This window comes from Propithecus coquereli, unplaced genomic scaffold (genome assembly GCF_000956105.1).
Source record: "Propithecus coquereli isolate 6110/MARCELLA unplaced genomic scaffold, Pcoq_1.0 Scaffold247, whole genome shotgun sequence".
Classification (NCBI taxonomy): domain Eukaryota; kingdom Metazoa; phylum Chordata; class Mammalia; order Primates; family Indriidae; genus Propithecus; species Propithecus coquereli.
Window position 1 is genome coordinate 3,274,127 of NW_012148030.1, and position 19,511 is coordinate 3,293,637.

Here is a 19,511-nt window from a genome sequence, read left to right on the forward strand (position 1 = left end):
ACTGAGGGCATCCTCAGATTTAGGAACTCTTGCTCTGGGACTTAACATTTTGCTTTTATTACTAACTAAGGTGGATAGGTCCTTGGAACTGTTTAGTCTAAAGAGTTTTTTGAAGCTTTCAATTTGGCCCTAAGGGGTTTAAGGACTAGGCTGTGATTTGACCAAACAATAAGTTGAATTCAGATGCGTTTATAGCAAAAAGAAAATGTGTGCAAGACAAATAGTAATGCTACATGCTCTTTTTTGTTTTTTTTCCCATTATCCCAAACTATAATAATAGACACCTGGAGCAAGTTCACAATCCAGCAGTGAAACTTAGGTGAATGTTTTCCTCCTCCAAAATGAAAGGTGGGAATTGTGATTCTCGGGTTTTAAATATAAAATATTAGCGCCTTTCTCTCCACAGTTGTACGATAGCACAAAAGTATTCCTAAAATAAACCACATAAGCACAGTTAAAAAATAAAGGGAGGGCCAGCACCATGCAAAATTACGAAGTTGGCAAAGAGGTTCTACTTCTCTCCTTCCCTCCCTTTCTCACCTCTGCCTAAACGTGCTTTCTGGAGAGCACCTGAGAACGTCAACCACAGGGAATCCCTGAATAAAGGTTGGGGTTTTGTGTGCCACTTCTAGGGACATTTGCATTTTGACTGAGTTCAGTGTAGCAAATGAGGATTTTGAGTGGAATCTGTGACCTAAGCTAGAGGCCTACAGGATTTTATCCTACAAATAATGGCTTGCTCCTAAGGTTTGAGCACTGCCTTGCCAATGGGTGGCCACCTTTGGTCCCCCTAACTGTCATGGTAGCTTTGGATGGCACAGAATTGGCAAAAGGGGAGATGCCGTACCCTTTTGGTCTAGTTCTTTTGGTCAGAAGGCCTGAGGATCTGCCACCTCAGAATGCCTGTCGGAAATGACCTTAAGTATGCCAGTGTCACACCAAAATTGTGCATTAGGGCCTGATAGGGCCTGGCTGCATTGCTCACAACCACCTTGCAAGGTAGCTTATCAGCCTATTTTACCAGCATGTTTACTGAGGCCAGCAGTGGTGAGGCGGTTTTTCTCAGGCTACACGGCTTCTAAGTGGCTGAACTTAGGCTAAAGCCCAGGCTCTCTGGCTCCCAATTGTCTGTTCTTTTCCCTAAGACCTACTGGTACCGCATTGCATTGACTTTCAGCACAGCGTATTCAGAATGAACCAGGTAAGACAGAGTGGTCACTGGATTCTGCTAGCTCCTGGACATGTTTCGTGTTCAGACTAGAACACGGAAGCTCATGTTCCCATGAGCTTAGTAACTATAGGTTGAGCTTCCCTAATCCAAAGATCCCAAATCCAAATGCTCCAAAATCTGAAACTTCTTGTGCACCAACATGATGCTCAAAGGAAATGCTCATTGGAGCATTTTGGATTTCAGATTTTTGAATTAGGGATGTTCAACTGAAAATATATAATACAATTCTAAAAAAATCCAAAATCTGAAACACACTGGTCCCAAGCATTTCAGATAAAATAACATATAATTGTTTTTATTTAAAAGCTCTTCCACCTTGACCAAGTTCCTATAATAAACACGGACTCCCTCCAAATTAGATTTGTTGAGTGCCTGTTATTTGCATTTACCTTCATTATCTCATTTAACCTTTCAACAACAGTGTAAGGGGAGAGTGTAGGCCTCCAGAGGGTAAAGTAACATCTAGTGGGTAAAGGACAATGTTCTCACCACGGGTCTTAGATTCCAAAGTCCATTTTCGTCACAAAATATTACCACCTTAAAGAATCAGACAAAATTTTTACCTTTTTACATGTTAAGTTTTTAACAAGTTAAGTGTGAGTCAGGCATTTGTATATCAGATCTCTCTCTCTTTTTTTTCTAATTGCTTTTTCATTCATGTTTCCCAGGGAAAAAATTTGGCTCAGAGCTGTGATAAAGATGGCCTCTCGTTCTGACATTTAAGCATTGACCCCCTTGAACTCTCTGGTTCAAGGTTCAAGGGGTGCTGTAATTTTGTCTACATAGATTCTGCTTGTAATTCTCTCCTAGAGTTCTAAGAAAAGTGAGGAAACCGACTTGCAGTCGAGTGACCTTTCCACCAGTCACAGCAAGCTGCAGGGTTTCCCTCTGTAATTGCAAGTGAACCTTGGAGATGTTGCCTCAGGTAGTCGGAGGCCGAGGGGACTGTTGCCGCAGGTAGACAGTGTGATCCAATAGAATAGCAATGGAAGACCCACTGGAAGATTCTGTTTCTGGAATATACCACATCCACTGCCCCCAGGGCCTCAGCCTTCCTAAAGGAAAACAGTGCTTAAAAAAATTGTAAAAGTTATACACAGCCTGTGGAAAATTGATAAAATACAGAGCATATGAACATGCAGTTAAATTTCTTTTCTAATCCATTATAAGAGCTAGCCCACTATAGTTGAACTTTGATGTAGTCAGTCTATTCCAGCACACGTGGATACCTATATGCTTGTATTGTTCTGTCTCTGCATATCCAAGAACCATGTAGGCATATGTTATTACTTAATTAACAATAATAATGAATTCAACACATTTTTCTTAAGTGTCTTGTTTGTGCCAGGCACATATGAGTTAGAGCTGGGAAGACTGCAGTGAACAAAACTCCTTGTCTTTCTAGTTTGTGCGTTTTGTAAAGGTGAAGTCAGCCTTTAACTTTGCATTTTTGGATGTTGTTTTTTACTTAACGTTATGCAAGAGCATTTTCCTGTCATATGAAACAGACTTTGAAAATAGGATTTTTAATGCGTGATAGTCTTTGAAAATAGGATTTTTAATGGGCAGATTTTTTTTCTAACTCATAGCTGGATCAGAGTTTATTTAACCATTTACATTTCTTAGCTTATTTTCTGTCTTCTCTTTTCTTTGCTTTGCTTTGCTTTGCTTTGCTTTTCCATTAGAGATAAGTTAGTGAGGAATTTCACTGTGTTGAGTGTTTTCTTCTTGACTAAGGTCTTTTGTCTCAAAAACAAAACAAAAACACAGAACTTCCTCCTTTGTCCCCCCATCCTCCATCCCAATCCCATTCTGGGCAATAGCTGTTTTTAAGGTGAGGCTGAGCACCCATTTAGTGAAGGTCGGCATCATTAAATGACTGCTTAGATAAACATTTGTAGGTGTTAATTGGTCCTGCCTGGGGGGTCTTTGAAGCTCCACAGCTCTCTGTTCCCTTTGAAGTTTTGTTTTTGCTCCAGCCAAAAACCTCCCTGGTCTGTCACTGGGCAGAGGCACCCCCAGACTTTTCTCTCTCCAAGCACTGTACACGCACCTTTTCCTGGGATTTCAGAATCTGCAGGCCTTACCTGGGTGTATGTCATTCTTCTAGCTAATTGTATCTGTTGCCCATAGGAAGTGAATTTGGGCAGGTCACTTTCACCTAAGTAAGCCCTGGGATTCTAAGCATAGAGGAGGCCCCATTCTAAATGATTTAAAAACCAAGAGAGAAAACAAAGTGAACCAAGAGTTCATGCCTAGTTATTTTTTTTTTTTATTTTTTTGCATTGTAATTGGTTTCAGTAGTCATGAGAAATTTTCGGGGGTGCACATCCTCTTTTTGTGCGTCATTTTGTCTTCTGTGAAGCCTTTTAGAAGGGAGAGTCTGTAACCCTGGACGTGGAACGTGACTGATTCCCAAGGATTCCTGGACTAGGTTTTTAACCTCTCAGCCTCAGTTTCCACCTCTGGAAATGGAGATCCCAGCACTGGCCTCCCAGGATTGTTAAGAGGATCAAATGAGGTGGGTGGTGAGTGACTGTATCTTGTAAATGCTAATGTGCTCTGCAGGGTGTTTTTACTACCAAAACCATCTTCCTGCCATTTTCTAATCAACCACAGAGGTTCACTTAGTTTCATAACTTGGCCCTTCTTCACTAAGCTGCAGAAATAACTATTCATCTCTTCCTTGATACTTAAATCCCCAGGAAATTGTTGTAGGTGCCCTGGAAGTCCAGCCATTGTTTCTGTGAGCTGTGAAGACTGTTGAGAAGAGTTCAAAGAGGTCGATGCTTAAATGTTGGGGGCGGGGACTTGCATGTGGGGCGGGAGCTGGAGCAGGTGGAGGTGGTGTCCTTTAAGTTCCCTGTCTGGCTGTTCTCAGAATTCAGGTGACCCCTTTTCCCGTTGACTTTTACATCCTCACCTTTGAGGGTGACATTTGTAGGGACACCTTGTGTGAATGGAGCTCAGCTACTGGGTGGCCTCCATGGGCTGGTTCAGAAGGCCCTTCGGTGACAAAGAGCAGAAAATCACTCAGGCTACCTTAAGTCACAGGATTTATCATGAGGGGACTTGGGACAGAAACTGAACTGGAACTGCTCCGGTAGGTTCTCAGGATTCAGCACAATACCTGGGACAGACTCCTCCGTCCCTGCTCTGGGGCCATCATGTCTCCCTTGGCCAGCATCTCTGCCCCTGCGTGTGTCTGCCAGTCACTGGCCAGTCTCTCCTAAGGTCTGTCTTCCAGGCCCTGGAGGAAACCAGTCTGATTGAAGTTCTCAGGGATCACTCCTCCTTCTGCGGAAAGCCATTCGTATTAGACCACAGCTTGGGTGTGGTGGTGACACGATCAGTGAAAGGACTGCCCTGTCACATTGCCACTCTTGATTTAATTGGTGGCCATCCTTTTGCAAAGAACAGCCTAAAGTTGCTTCCTGGAACTGGGGACTGTGGTTAGGGGAAGTTGGCTGTGGCAGGCACTGTTAAAGACATATCCTGTTGGCACGTACATATTTGAGCCCAGCTGGTGATAGTGGTGATAGCAGCAGCAACTCCTATTTATTGAGGGTGTCCTGTGTGCCGGGTAATGAGCAATATCTTCTTTAATCTTTATGTCTACCTGGCAGGAAAATACCTACTTTATCTCCGTTTTGGGGAGGAAGAAACCGGGCAGAAAGTCTTTAAAAGTGGCTTGCCTAAGAACACACACGTAGGAGATGAACGGAGGCCCTGTGACTTGTGAACTTGCGTTCTTAACCACAGCACTGTAACTGCTTCTGAACAGCTGGAACTGATGTCATAAAAGACCAAACAGTCACAAACAATAGTGTGATTGATTTATAGCATATCACTTGGGTTTCTCACCTAGAATTTATTTAATCTTTCTTTAGAGAGACAATTCTAACCAGTTTGGTAATCTGGTTTCTCAGCCTACAGTAGATTAGAAGCAGCAAATTTAAAAATGAGAGAGGGATTTTTACAGACAGATCTGGGAAGAAGGGACAGCTGGTAACCCAAATATAAGGAAGCTGGCCAGGAAATTATAAAATGTAATGCCCAGAAGAGGTAAAGAAACATGACAATTTAAGAACAGCTGGTCCGGTGCCCAAGTGTGTGTCCTACACACTCCTCAGGAGTGAGTGTGCCTCTAAGTCTTAGCACCTGGTGTCATGCTTGTCACAACTACAGCTTCTGTGGGTATTTGATGAACTACAACACAGCACAGTGTTGACCCACAGCCATCATTTGTGTTCACTGTCCTTTAGGAAAGTAGAAAAATAAGTAATGCATTTTTTATAACTTTTAACATCCATATAGTTAATATAAAAATATTTTGGTGCTCTTAAGAATTAAGCTCTCCATTTGAAAACTTGTCTACTAACTATTGCATGTTCTCCAAGGGTTCTGGAGAGACAGGGTCTCCTTTGGGTTACCACTGGTTTTTGTTGCAAACTCCGATTTCTGGGTTTTAGGATGCATATTGGTTGTTTAAATTTGGGAGAAATGGTAAGTTTTCTGATACTGTGGTGTGGGCCTGTAGAGCTAGCTGCTCTTGGTTGACTCCAGAATGACTTGGGCTGTTGGCTCAGGTGGAGAGAGGGGCCCTCGGCCAGGGCCGGCTTGCCTGCCCAAGGTGTAGCACGCTGAGAGGTTGGGGTTTGGAGAAGGGAGGTGCCCATGAGGGGATGAGGGGACATCTTGTCTGTTGCCTGGGGATTTCCTGGCAGGTATGTTGGAGCGCTTGTCATTACCTTGCTTTTCCCATACTCCTAGGGGGACCCAGGATGGGAACTGATGGGTGGAGATATGGAATGGACTTAACACTTCTTGCATACATCCTGGCACCCTGACAGGTGGGTGGACGTCATCTGCAGTGCTGCTGATAGAAAACATGCCCACTACCCTGCTTGACTGTGCCCTGGAGACTTCGCATAGTTAATCCTCACGTTATCAAGGCAGGCTGGTCCAGTGCTGCCTTCCCATCCTCATCCCCACCCCTGTGGCAGAGCCACACGCCTCCTTCTCCCTGCTTGACCCACACAGCCTCTTCCCTCATTCTGGAAAGCCGCCACCCAGCTCCGTCAGACTTCTTCCAGAGACACTTCCTCGACGCCTCAGAGTAGGCCGGACTCTCCTGGTATGTGCTCTTACAGAACATTGAACCCTTACCCCAGCTGGGGCTTCCTATTTGTTTAGCTTTTTCTCTCTCTCCCCGGTAGATTGTACAGGTCCTGAGCGGAGGGTTCATACTGGTTTTTCATTAATTTACTCAACAGATACTTACTGAGCGCCTACTGTGTATAGCCACTGAGGATTCAACAGTGAATAAAACAGACATATGTCCCTGCCCTCCGGAGGCTGACAGTTTAGTGGCTGGAGGCTGATACCATAAAAATCATGGCATGTATTAGAAGGTGCTAGATGCTGTGAAGAAAAGCAATGTTATAGAAGGGGGGTTAAGGCAGCGGGTCTTGACTGTATAGTGGAATCTCCACAGGAACTTCTGAAAACGGAGTCTGGGCCCCAGTCCAGGCCAACTGGACTCTATAGGGATGAAGTTCTAGGTTTGTAAAAAGCTCTCCAGATGGTTTGGATGCACAGTGAGAGAGGAGGTGAGGGAAGGTTTGGCAGTTTTAAATATGGAGGAGAAGGAAGGCCTCCTTGGGAAAATGACATTGAGCTCTCTCACCATTGTACCTTCAGTTCCCCGGCACCATGCCTGAGTGACTCACGGTAAGCACTCAGTTTTTGTTGCATAAATGAGAAAAACATTTATATTTATTTAACTGGTGGGAATGCCACCACTTTTGACTGGTCTATGCCAAGTATAGAGTCTGTAAATGTTACTCTCTTTGGTTAACAGCACACATAGCACAGGCCTTCCTATCCCTCCTGCACGTTGGTTTTGTTCATTTGCTGATTCATCTAGAATTTCCCTTCATTTTCAGATGGGAAGTTTCTTCCAGTAAACCTTTTTTTGTTTTCAAGGTAATTTCTTTTTTTTTTTACTGTTGTGTTGGATATGAGTATCAATGAAACCAAATTAAAATGAACCAAGGGGGTTTGCTGCATAAAGCGAATCCAAATAATTTATTGCTACAGGAAAAACCATTATGGTCTTTTTATCATTTAATTTTAACAGTCTGTAGATACTGGGACTTTTTTTTCCACCTTAATTGCAATTTTTCTCCCAAAAGGTTGGTTGCATAAAACTTTTGGCTTACATTTTTTTGCTCAGGTTACATCCAAACTCTGTTAACCGATATTGAAGCATTGCCCCAGAGTATATAGTAACATAGGGCTTAATTGAGCTATCAGGCTTCTAATGAATTCATATTGAGATTTATCATTTAATTAAAAAGCAAAGAGGGGAAAAAGCAAAGGGAAGGTGTACAATTGTTTCTCCCACCGGCCTCCATTTCCTACATTTAAAATCTCCTGCCTGGTTTGTGTTAGCTTGTGGAATCCTACAGGATGTTGTATAAATGTACTCAGGGTGTATACATAAAATGGAGAATGCTCTGTATTACAATTACTTGACTTCTTAGTAGGTCTTAAAAATTGATTCCAATTTGGTGACAATCACATGACACTTGATTAAGTATGAATTATGTTTTATGTTTTTACAAAGGTTGGTGAGGCCATTTTCCAAAATTATTTCTAGCTCTGTATATCTGAAGCAATCTGAAAATCTAATCAAAGGGAATGTAATACTGAGATGCTTTTGCTTTACTGAGAGACAGAGAATAAATTTTTCTCGAAAACACCATTTCTTATATGCTACATGCTCCTTTAAAATTCACACTGCATTAAAAAAGCTACCTTTAAGCAACACTTTTTATGATAACTGCATTTTTAAATATGCAAGTGTAATGTTGCAAACCTGTAAATGTAGGGCAGTCAGTCATTTATTGATTCAGAGTGGTAATGTATACTGTTTTTTTGTATTTAGATTGTAGAGTTATATTATGTGTTTTAAAAAAATGAACAGTATTTTATGTTAAGATAAAATTTAAGTACTTCAGTGTTTAGTACAGTTAAGAGGTGGAGTAGTATTTTCCTGTACTTATTTTAGACTTTGCCATGTCTAAGGAGTAACTCAAGTAGAGATAAAATAGGACAAAAATGATTAAACGTCAAAAAAAAATCTTAGGTTTCTATAAAAATAAGCTAAGAGGCCAGGCATGCTGGCTCATGCCTGTAATCCTAGCACTCTGGGAGGCCGAGCTGGGAGGATCACTTGAGGTCAGGAGTTCGAGACCAGCCTCAGCAAGAGTGAGACCCTGTCTCTACTAAAAATAGAAAGAAATTAGCCAGACAACTAAAAATAGAAAAACTTAGCCAGGTGTGGTGGCACAGGCCTGTAGTCCCAGCTACTTGGGAGGCTGAGGCAGGGGGATCGCTTGAACCCAGGAGTTTGAGGTTGCTGTGAGCTAGGCTGAAGACACGACACTCTAGCCTGGGTGACAGAGTAAGACTCTGTCTCAAAAAATATATATATATAATAATAATAAGCTAAGAAACAAATACCTTTATATGAGGTGAGAATCTAGGGAATGTTGGTGTTTGAGCCTCTTTGGGCCTTGGTTTCCCTCATCTGGTTTTCCTGCACAGAGATCTGTGAGCTCATTGCTGATTGGAGCCATCAGGTCTGTACATACATGTGCATATCTGTGTGTATGCTGTATGTTTTTGTATGTTGTATGTTTTTGCAGGGAGGGGAGCATGGTGTTCAACTGACCCCAGATACTTGAGCTCAGATACTTTTGTATAAAGAGAAGAGCAGTAAGATTATGAAAGTGTGATCTGCAGACCTTGGGTAACTCTTGCATGGTGTAGGTAAAGACAGAGATCTAAGGAACTTGATCAACTTTTGTCATGTAGCTTGGTGGGTCAGAATCGGGAAGGGAACACACCTCTCTCTCTCTCTGTCTCTCTTTCTCACTCTCTCTCTCTCTTTTTTAAACTCTAATCCCGTGACAGATTATGGAGCATGCATTCTTGACTTTTAGCCAAGGAGCACATACAGGTTGTACACATGGGTTCTGGATTCTGGTGGTTTGAATTCAAGTGATGGCTCTGTTACTAGCTGTGAGATCTTGGACAACTTCTTTGCTTCCGTTTCTTCACTTGTAAAATGGGCATAAAAATAATTCCCACTTCATAGGGTTGTGATTGTGGGGATTAAATGCGTAATAATACATGCAATATGCTTAGAACATTGCATAGTACACAGTAAACACTCAATAAAGAACCATTGTTACTGTCGTTATTAATCTGTTCCATTAAACCACATTAGACACCTATAATTTCAGATTTACCATTTGTACATGTTTATCATTGTTTTAATTTCATTTCTTTCATTTGACCTGTCTGTTTACAGCTCATTATAACTGTAGTGTGCAATACGATCCAGTAGCTTGCCAGTCATATAGAAGCTCTTGGTGGTTTGGCAAGTGACCAGGATTCCAAACATCTGTTGGAACTGTTGCCAAAATGCAGTAGATTTTCATTTCCCGGAAATTGTTCAACTAAGAGTGCAAATCATTAATATGACTTTGTGTCTTTAAAAAAATTCTTTCTTCTTTTACAAAAGTATTATGTTTCCCACCAGTTCTGTGAAGCTGAGCAGTCACAAAGGTCTTGTTCTTGCCTCCTGAAAAAACATTACAATGGGTAGCAGATGTGCCCCTGGGATCACCTGAAATGACTTGTAGACATAAACCAATGCAAGATAGAGAAGGTAAAACTCTTTTTTCTTCTCTAGCAATCCAAGTAGTCAAGCGAGTGATCCCGTTGTGCAGGGGCACTTAGCAAATCAGGAAGCAATAACAGTGAATAACTTTCTGCTTTCAACAATTTGCACAGCTATTAACGATGGATGACTTTTCCTTTAGGATGGCATTATTGGCAGCAGCAGGACCCAGACCTCTGCTGCAGGTCTGCATGTTTAAGCAATGTGTGCCTATCCTTGCTGATAAACTTGTAACAGTGGCCAAGGTCAAAGTTAGGGGGCGAAATTCTAGCCTGTGTTTTGAAGATCTGGGAGCATTCAGATGCATCGGAACTTATATTTTCATTCTTTCTCCCAGAAGACACAGCTGCAATTGTGAACAAACACATTGCAAGAGCTTATTCTATAATACCATTTTGGCCACCAAATCCAGGTATGATCTGATTCTTTTTTTTTTTTTTTTTTTTTTTGAGACAGAGTCTCGCTTTGTTGCCCAGGCTAGAGTGAGTGCCATGGCGTCAGCCTAGCTCACAGCAACCTCAGACTCCTGGGCTCAAGCAATCCTTCTACCTCAGCCTCCCAAGTAGCTGGGACTACAGGCATGTGCCACCATGCCCGGCTAATTTTTTCTATATATATATATATATATATATTTAGTTGTCCAGATCATTTCTTTCTATTTTTTAGTAGAGACAGTGTCTCGCTCTTGCTCAGGCTGGTCTCGAACTCCTGACCTTTTGCGATCCACCTGCCTCGGCCTCCCAGAGTGCTAGGATTACAGGCGTGAGCCACCGCGCCCGGCCTAGATCTTAACCACCAGGCCACAAGGTGAACTAGCATGATCTGATTCTTATCAGGTTCCACATTGTAAGAGGCCTTGTTGTCATTGGGTCATCTGTGTCCTTTGGAACTTCACCACATCCAAAAAAGTGTGTTACAAGCAAGATTATATTCTTGTCGTGAATTACAGAATCGTATAGCGTGTTTTCTAACATCAGCTTTTTAGAAAGGAACTTTTGGTGAATGGTTCACTAAGAATAAGTAAAGTGAGACCTTTCTGCTCTCATCTCAAGTTTGATACTACTTGGCCTCGGACAAGAAGCAGTGCGCACATTTTGTGCACAATGATGATTATAGGCTGGTATTTGTATGTGCAGCATGTATCAAAATCCAGATTTTTATTTCCCCTAGGAATATTTCCCCAGGGGGTGTTGGATATTATTTTCTGCCAAGAATCAAAGGGGCTATTTTAAAAAGTACTACTTTTTGTGGGGGGAGATGGTCCCCTTTTCCTTGTCCCCAAATCCTCTTATGTCTTCTCCACAAAATGCCCTTCTTTTTTCCCATAAGCTGACTTGTAGATTCAGATAGCAATGTGATAAAAATACCATGTTGTATTTCCAGTGAACTCAATTAGATGAGATGAATTAATTGGATTTTTTTGACATGTCTCTGAAAGTATAAGATACTTGCTTTTGGGACTCGCAGGCATGGTGGCCTGGGAGCTTTCTCAGTTTGCTGCTATTCAGGACATGGCATAAGAACTATCATTTGAAGCCTGTCATTTCAGTCCCCCTTGGGGGTATAAAAATGATGTAGTGATTTTTTCAGATAGCAGAGCATAAATCAGCAGCCGTCTGGCCTGCCCGTCAGCCCGGGGCATTTCCAGGTTATCACCCCCCTCATCAGCAGAAGCCTCTATTACGCATTTCTCTGTCCACACCGAGCAGGTGAGATGGTAATCTAAGAGTCAGTTTCCAACACACACAGAAGGACTCTTGGAAGTTTTTCTCCTCTCTCTGTTCTCTCACCCTGTATAATTTTAGGAATCCAGGCATGCAGGCTTTGAGGGTCCTCCTTATCTCATGTCATTCAGGGGCTGGAAAATTCTGGAATTTGGATGGGGGGTGAGGAGCTGTAGCCCTTGAATCCCTTTTGGGGTCTTAGTTCATTCTACCTTGCATTATAATTGTATAGAGGAGAACACTCCTCTATATCCCAGGATCCACCCCCAACGCAGTAGTTTGCTTGGTATGTGCTTAGTAAATGTTATTGGCCCTTTGTGATTCTTTCTTCAGTCTAAAAATTCCAGAACCAAAACAGAAGGTAAGAATATGGCATATTCTGGACTTTTTCATTTTTTTTTTTTTCTATAGCATATGTCCTTTTCAAATATAGACCAAAGGAGTCAGACAAAAAAATATTGGGATGAAAGTATATAGCACCTCCTTTCATGGTAAAAAAAAGTGTGCCCGATAAATTTTTTCTATCTACCATTTGCCTCCAGATATATTTTAATCACAAAGTTATTTGGATGTTTCATACTCTACTTGTGCTCAAATTGTTAAGCCTTGTGTCAGTTATAACCCTGAATGTCAGTTAGCTCCATGAGAACAGGGATGGTGTGTATTTGTTTTTAATCTGTTTCCCTGGCACTTAGCTCAGTGCTAAACTTATAGTGGATCCCCAAGAAATACTTATTGAATGAGTGTCTTTTGGTCATGGTGGACAGTGCAGACAGAAAAACTTTTGGAACTGAATTGTTAGAATTCTTTAATTTTTATTAGTATAAACAACCCAAAGGGAATGTTAAATAGAAAAAGTAAGTTTAGATTTTTTAACCCCCTCTTGAGGATCAAGATAGTAAGAGTACAATTAAAGATTTATGAAAACCAGATAATGATTTGCACCTTTGAAATAATTTGAGCCTTTGATTGTCATTTTAGCTACAAGTAGGTTACCAGTCATAGCTCTATAATATCCCTGGAAGCCTGCTTTATGCAACTTGAACTGCACTGTATTATCTAAGACAAACCTCAGTTCTTGGCCAGGTACAGTTTATATTGCTCTGAAGCTGGCGTCCTTGGGGGGAGCAGGCTGAGATGGTGAACCCATTGGAGAGAATTGTGGTGGAACTCTTTAGCAACTCCATATTAGAAATCATGCTCCTGTTTACTTCTTTGGCACTTTCATTGCCACCTCCAAGGAAGGGACAGACTGTGTCCTTGGGATCAGAGCCTCAGTTCACTGTCTTCTGATGAATGGGACAACAGTGTGCCATGCTCAGCCAACCACTTGTGCAAAACAGCTTTCCTTTTTGTTTTGTCCCTTAGCATAAGCCATACATGAGAGGTGCAGGGATATAGTTCTGTGGTGTCATCTACCAGGGACATGATTTTCCACAGATTCAGCTTCCACGGTCCATCCCTAGGCCACCTTGTTCTTTTTTATAGGTTTTTGGTTGATACATGCTTCTCTGCAGAACAGCACTTGGCGCCTCCCACCATCACCGACAAGGATGGATTCTGTACACCTCTTCTTCCTAGGTGTTTTTGAGGGACGATCAGAGCTACTTCTTTGTGGCTGTTTACAAAAGCCCTCTCTCCAGTCTGAATCACCTTACCCTACTCTCGACTTCTTCCTTGTAGTTACCCTTTTTTCAGAAACCCTCCCTCCTTCCTCTGAAGGCTTGTGCTTGCACACACATTCACACACACACACACACACACTTCCTGCCTCCTGGCTCTTCCTTATCCTGTGTCTGGCCTCCTACTACCGTTCACGGTAAATGCTTTTAGCACGTAATAGTTCTTATCTCAGAAGCTTGATTTTATGTTTAATTTTTAAAATACAGCCACCTAAGGGTTACAGCGATATCCAGTGAATGTTTTGGAAAAAAAAAATACTTAAAAAAATCCAGACTACAGGGGTAATACTTTAGCATTGTTAAATTCAGACATCATAGAAAGTGAAAGTTTCCTATAATATGTTTCCCATGACCAGCTTGAACAGTTTAGTGTATATTTCTTTTTTTCTAAGCACATACTATTTTCTTAAAAATAGGATCATCATGTACATACTCTTTGTAATTTCTTTTTCTTTAGAAAAGAAGATTAATTATATTTCAAGCATTGTTCCATGTCAGAACATACAGATCTCTCCTTCATTCTGTTTTAATAGCTATAAGGTATTCTGTTGTGAAAATAATTCTTTGGGTGGGTCACAAGTGAGTGTGAAATGTAACATTTGACTCTTGATCAGTCTCTATTTCTATATATTCGCCCCGATTCTTTGAGAACAATGAGTACCATAATATATTTTAGTAAAATAAGGGTTTTTGCGGGGGAGAGGGGAGAGGGAATAACTAATTTAAATGGTTTTTTTCTCAGTTGCCCACCCCTGTTTAAAGATCTGTTTTAAGGGCTGAGATGTTAACTTTTTAATATCCTAAGGCTTAAATTAAACTTACTGATTTTTTTAGTATAAAAATACTGTATAGTTTAATTTTTCTATTTAGCCAAAAGACCAAAGTCCACTAACCAAAAAATTATCAGTCTCACGTGAATAATAAATAAAAGCTTTCCTTGAATTAGGACTGCTCTGAGATTCAGAATTTTATATGGTGGAAGTTGGGGTATGACCCCTTAAATAAGTGTGGCTAGTTAAAGGTGTATCGATATTCTTTGTGGAAAGGGGGCTGCCCGGTACAATTGTGGTCTTTTCACATTACTCCACGTGGTGCTTTCAAAATGTTTATTTTTTATCTTGGTACTAGTGAGTACAACTCATAATTGGCCAGATGATATCTAAGTCTAGGACTAGAGTGGTGAGTGGGCCTTATTATGATTTGATCAAAAGTAAACGAGAAAACAGAAGCAAAGGGAAAAAAGAAGTAAGAGAAGGATCCACATTTTTCTTATTGTGGGGCTAAAATGCTGCATGCTGAATTTTTACTTTCTGATTAGAATGAACTGTTGAACAGATATGATTTCTTTCTTTGGGGTCAGGAAGAAAAACTGTCAAATTTTAGTTTACTGTTCTTTTCTCTAGGTCTCTCCCCCATATCCAGCCATTTTTTTTTTTTATTTTAAAGCTTGGCTGTATTAATCAGATAGCAGCCACTGTTTAACATGTCCTTCTGTGGTCTAAGTGTTTGCAGATTAAGTTTGAACCAAGCCAGAAATCCCCTTGCATTTTCTGATGTAGCAGAAATGAACCTGGCTCATTCCACCTCACAAGCTTTACCCAAATGGGGCTGGGCGCGGTGGCTCACACCTGTAATCCTAGCACTCTGGGAGGCCGAGCGGGAGCATTGCTTGAGCATAGGAGTTGGAGACCAGCCTGAACAAGAGTGAGATCCTATCTCTACTAAAAATAGAAAAAATAAGCCTGCCATTGTGGTGTGTGCCTTTAGTCCCAGCTACTATAGGGAGGCTGAGACAAGAGGATTCCTTGAGCCCAGAAGTTTGAGGTTGCAGTGAGCTACGATGACGCCACGGCACTGTACCCAGGGTTACAGAGTGAGACCCTGTTAAAAAAAAAAAAAAAAAAGAAAAAAGCTTTACCCAAATGGTTCAGAAGGGATCTACCTGATTTCATAAAGAAGGGTTAATTTGGAGTCTGGTTTAATACAGGTACTCTTAAAACACATTCATTTTTTTTTTCTCACCTCCAGGCATAAACATTGGCCTTAATTTCCCCAGAATGAGTCTATGAATGACCTTGTTCAAGTATTCCTTGCAGATGTCAGTTCCCAAGTAATAAGCTTGGGATTGTTCTCTTCTCAGCTTGCCAGCCGGGAGAACAAGGTGTGTTCAGCAGTTGCCGTTCGATATATTTACTCTCTACCTGCTGGCTTCAAACAGTATTAATTTTTATGTGCTCATTGTGCATTGTGTTTAATTAAAAGCAGTTCTATTCGCAGAGGCACTCATAGGATTTTTTTTCCCTGAAATGAATAAAACAAATAGGCATCTGGTATTTGTTTTGTATAACACAATCCCCATAAAATGAAGAGTAATAAAACATAATTATCTGTAAAGGCTTGTTTTATAAGCCTGAGAATGGGCTTGTTTCTACCAGGTTTTTAAATTCTACTCAGAGGATTTAAAGAGTCTTTGTACATTAATACATAACAACAATAACAGCAAATGCTTCCCAATTACATGCATGAATCCTACTTATCTTTTATTAAACAAATGTTTTTTTTTCTGTTACAGTGCACATGATAAAAGTTTGCCATTACATTCCTTTTATGTGAACACATTAGGTTGAAGGAAAATATTTACTTCCTGTTCTATATTCTGTTCAATCTGTATGGCTTTATTTATGATTTTTCCCCCTCAGCATAATTAAAGAAATAACTTTATAGTTGGTGGTTGACTTTTTTTAGGTCACAGACCACTCTGTGGATTCTAAAACCTCCTTTCAGAAAAATATACATCAAACTTTTACATATGTTTTTATAGGGTTTGTAGACCTTCCGATCCTTGTTTAAAGACCCCTGCTGATGCCTGATAATTATTTTGAAAACTGCACTTCTCATCTGAAGGTTTTAGTTTCAGTGTATGAGTATCTGATGAAAGAAATTCATTCAATGGTTTTGTAGCGTTGGATTTAATTTCAGGGTTGGGCTCCTTTCTAGGAATGGAGGAATACTGTAATATGGGGACGAAACTTCAGAGCATAGTATAAAAATTATTAATTCAAAAGTGTACCTGCTGTCAGATTGGATGTCAGTGCCGACATCCCTAGGGGCTGCTGTTCCCAAGACTGTTTTCATTGTTTCTATCCAGCACTAGGCACGAGCCTTGAAGTAGTGAATTCATCCTCTGAGGTTGTGTGTCCATTGCTTCAAGAATAAAAGAAGTAGCAACAGAATCATGCAGCGCAGTATTTCACAGTGACAGTTTTATGTGGTTGTGTGATGTTGCAGAGTCTTGTATGTGATGTCGACCCTTTTCTTTTGAATCAAAGCACAGGGCTTTCCTGGAGAAGGGAGGCTTCAAAAATAACTAGTCTAACACAAAATTAAGCTCCTAAATAGTTATTGCATTCTGTCTACTACAAAACTAATTGCTTACAGGAAGTAAAAAGTACATATATCTAATATTTATATCCCACTTGAATAGTGGTTTCTAATTTTAGATTTCCAGCCCTTTTTTACATTGTCTTTTTGCATTGAAATTATACTGAAACATTCATATTATTATGAATGCAATCTAAATTAAATAGACAAAGATACTTGGTTTCTCCCTTCATGTTGTCATCTATTGGAGAATGACTAGCTTAAAATAAGTGCATCAGTTCCCCATCCAAAGGGAAGCTGAATATTCCAAATCTAGATCAGCAGTCACTTTGTGTGCCTATTTGAAATACCATTTTTGAACACACTTGGCAACTTAAAGTGCCCAATTAAAAGCTCTGTAAAAAGAGGAAGTCTGTAGATGTGCAATTAGTCCTTAGGATTCAGAGCGTTTCCTTTATGTGTGGAATCACTGGACACAATAGCTTTATGCCAGGTGCTTAGAATAGAAAGTATTTTTCAGGATGGATTATTTCTGTACTTGGTGCTCCTAAAATGGTTACTTAAAGAGGCTCTCAACTCCATAAAAATAGTAGTGGCGTGAAGAAATTTTGGATGTGGTCTTTCACGAAATTTTAGGCGATCAATAACTATAGCTAGCCATCTAACTGATGGGCAGTACACAAAAGTTGCTTAGGTTTCTGGACGCTCTATTTTATCTGATTGCCAATCTCCCTCTTCCCACCTTTAATTTGTTTTTTTAAGAGATGAGGGTTGGATGCCAGAGAATTAGCCAGTATTGTGTTCTTCCTTACTAAAGAATGAAGCTTCACTGAGTAGAGCCAGATGGGTTGTATATTCTGGGATTATTTGTAGTGTTTATGATAGAGAGACCCAAAACACTAAGCACTTAATAGCTTTCCTTATTTACAAGTCAGATTCATCTAAGGGACATTATTCTTTTATTTTTCTGGTGCTTGAAATGTTCCTTTAAAATAGGTTATCACAGTGCTTACCGCGGCAGCACATATACTAAAATTGGGATGATACAGAGAAGATTAGCAAATAATTTTTAAAAAGTATTTAAAAATTTTGTTAAAAAAGATTATTAGAGGATACACAGTGGCACAAAATTTGTTGCTTGTGAAAATGCAGAATGGATTAAGCTTTTCTTTTTTAATGCTCTGTAACAAAACAGGTCCATTTTATTTCAGTAAAAACACTGATTTTTTTGCCTAAGTCTCACACACACACAGTTAACATTGTGTAGATAAGTGGCTCTTGTTTCCCAGTTGTATAACAGATGCATTCTGTTAAAGTTTGCAGTAAAGTGAATGTTTATTAAGTTAATTATTTTTCCCCAGTGACTTCTAGTGTAAAAATCCTGTTGTCTTCCGCTGGGCTCTGGATATAGTATGTTCTCCGGATATAGTATAGTATGTTTGGTAAGAATACCAAAAAACCCCAGAAAAGAAACAACCGCCAACCCCCTCCTTTAAATCGTATAAATCCAGAGGAAGTGCTAACTTTCCAATGAAGCTTCTGATGACACTCAATATATTGCTCCCCCATCTTAAGCTGTGACATATGACTTTACTAACAAATGGTAACACAAAATCGTATCACAATCTGGAAGTTGTGACCCCTTTTCCTCACTCTTCTTCCCTTTGTCCCCATGGGAGAGAGAACAGTCACCAAGGCTTTAGCAAATAGGTTATTTTAATAACCTCAGCATCCTTGTTACTTTTCATATCATATAAACTTGATATCCAAGTTGAATTTACTCAACTCTTTCTAAACATTTTCTCCTAACCCTTTACCAATTTGTTATAATATCTTTGAATGAAGAGGCCTAGGTGATGATATATAATGCTTAACAATGGAAGCACCCATATCTTGCTAGGAATAAAGGATCATCCCATTTCCTTTCTGTGAGCATCTACTGTGATGCAATGTGGATCATATAAAGCACTGGGGATTTAGACCTCCAGCCCAAATATATGTTATGTATTAAAAGTTCTAGCTGTGTATAAGACGGCACTGTACTTTTAAAACTATTTCATCTAATCCTTGCAAAAACTTCATCAGGGGTACGTTAGGTGGATCTGCCATTATTTTTCATTTTATCTGAAAAATAATGAGGAAACTGAGACTTAGATTTGTTCAACGATTTGCCCAGAGTCACTCAAAGTGTTAGAGGCAGAGCCAGGATTTGAACCCGGCTCAGATAACATGCCCATCTTAATTTTTTGCTTGGTTGTTGAACTGTTGAGCGAAGATCTGATCCCTACAGTCTTGGAACCTGCAGTCCACTGAGGAAGATGGCCATGCACACAACCAAGCATGAGCAAGTTCAGACTTTGTGCTCTGTGATAATTCTGACAAAGAGGCTTTTAGTGGATCCCAGGAGGTAGCATCTGGAACATAATCACCTTGCAGGTGCTGTTTATTCTAGCTTGGGAGAGTTCTTTGCATCCTTACTCTGTAAACCCTACGATTACAGAGTAGTCTTGGACAAGGTTCTCATGAAGGTCCCAATTGGGGATCTTGAATCTCTCCCATTCAGTTCCTCTGAGAGAGTTTTGCTGATTAGACCAGTGGTTTGTATATTTTTTTACTTATCTTTCAAACTATTGGATGTGTTCCTCAGGGTCCACCCCAATGGAATTATTGGGTCAGGGATAAGGCATTGGCAGGCCAGTTGATGGTCTTCTCTTTCCTTATTGAGACCCATTGATCAA

General features: G+C 40.4%; 1 protein-coding gene and 1 long non-coding RNA gene across 2 annotated transcripts in view; both read left to right on the forward strand.

Annotated features, from left to right (window-relative positions):
- EXT1 (exostosin glycosyltransferase 1) overlaps nucleotides 1–19,511 on the forward strand; it is a 314,164-nt gene that overhangs the window by 5,629 nt on the left and 289,024 nt on the right. The gene's annotated exons all lie outside the window — the stretch shown is intronic.
- On the forward strand, nucleotides 16,204–18,234 carry LOC105812177. The gene is made up of 2 exons (XR_001137600.1): nucleotides 16,204–17,769; nucleotides 17,875–18,234. It is a non-coding gene; the product is annotated as an uncharacterized LOC105812177 (long non-coding RNA).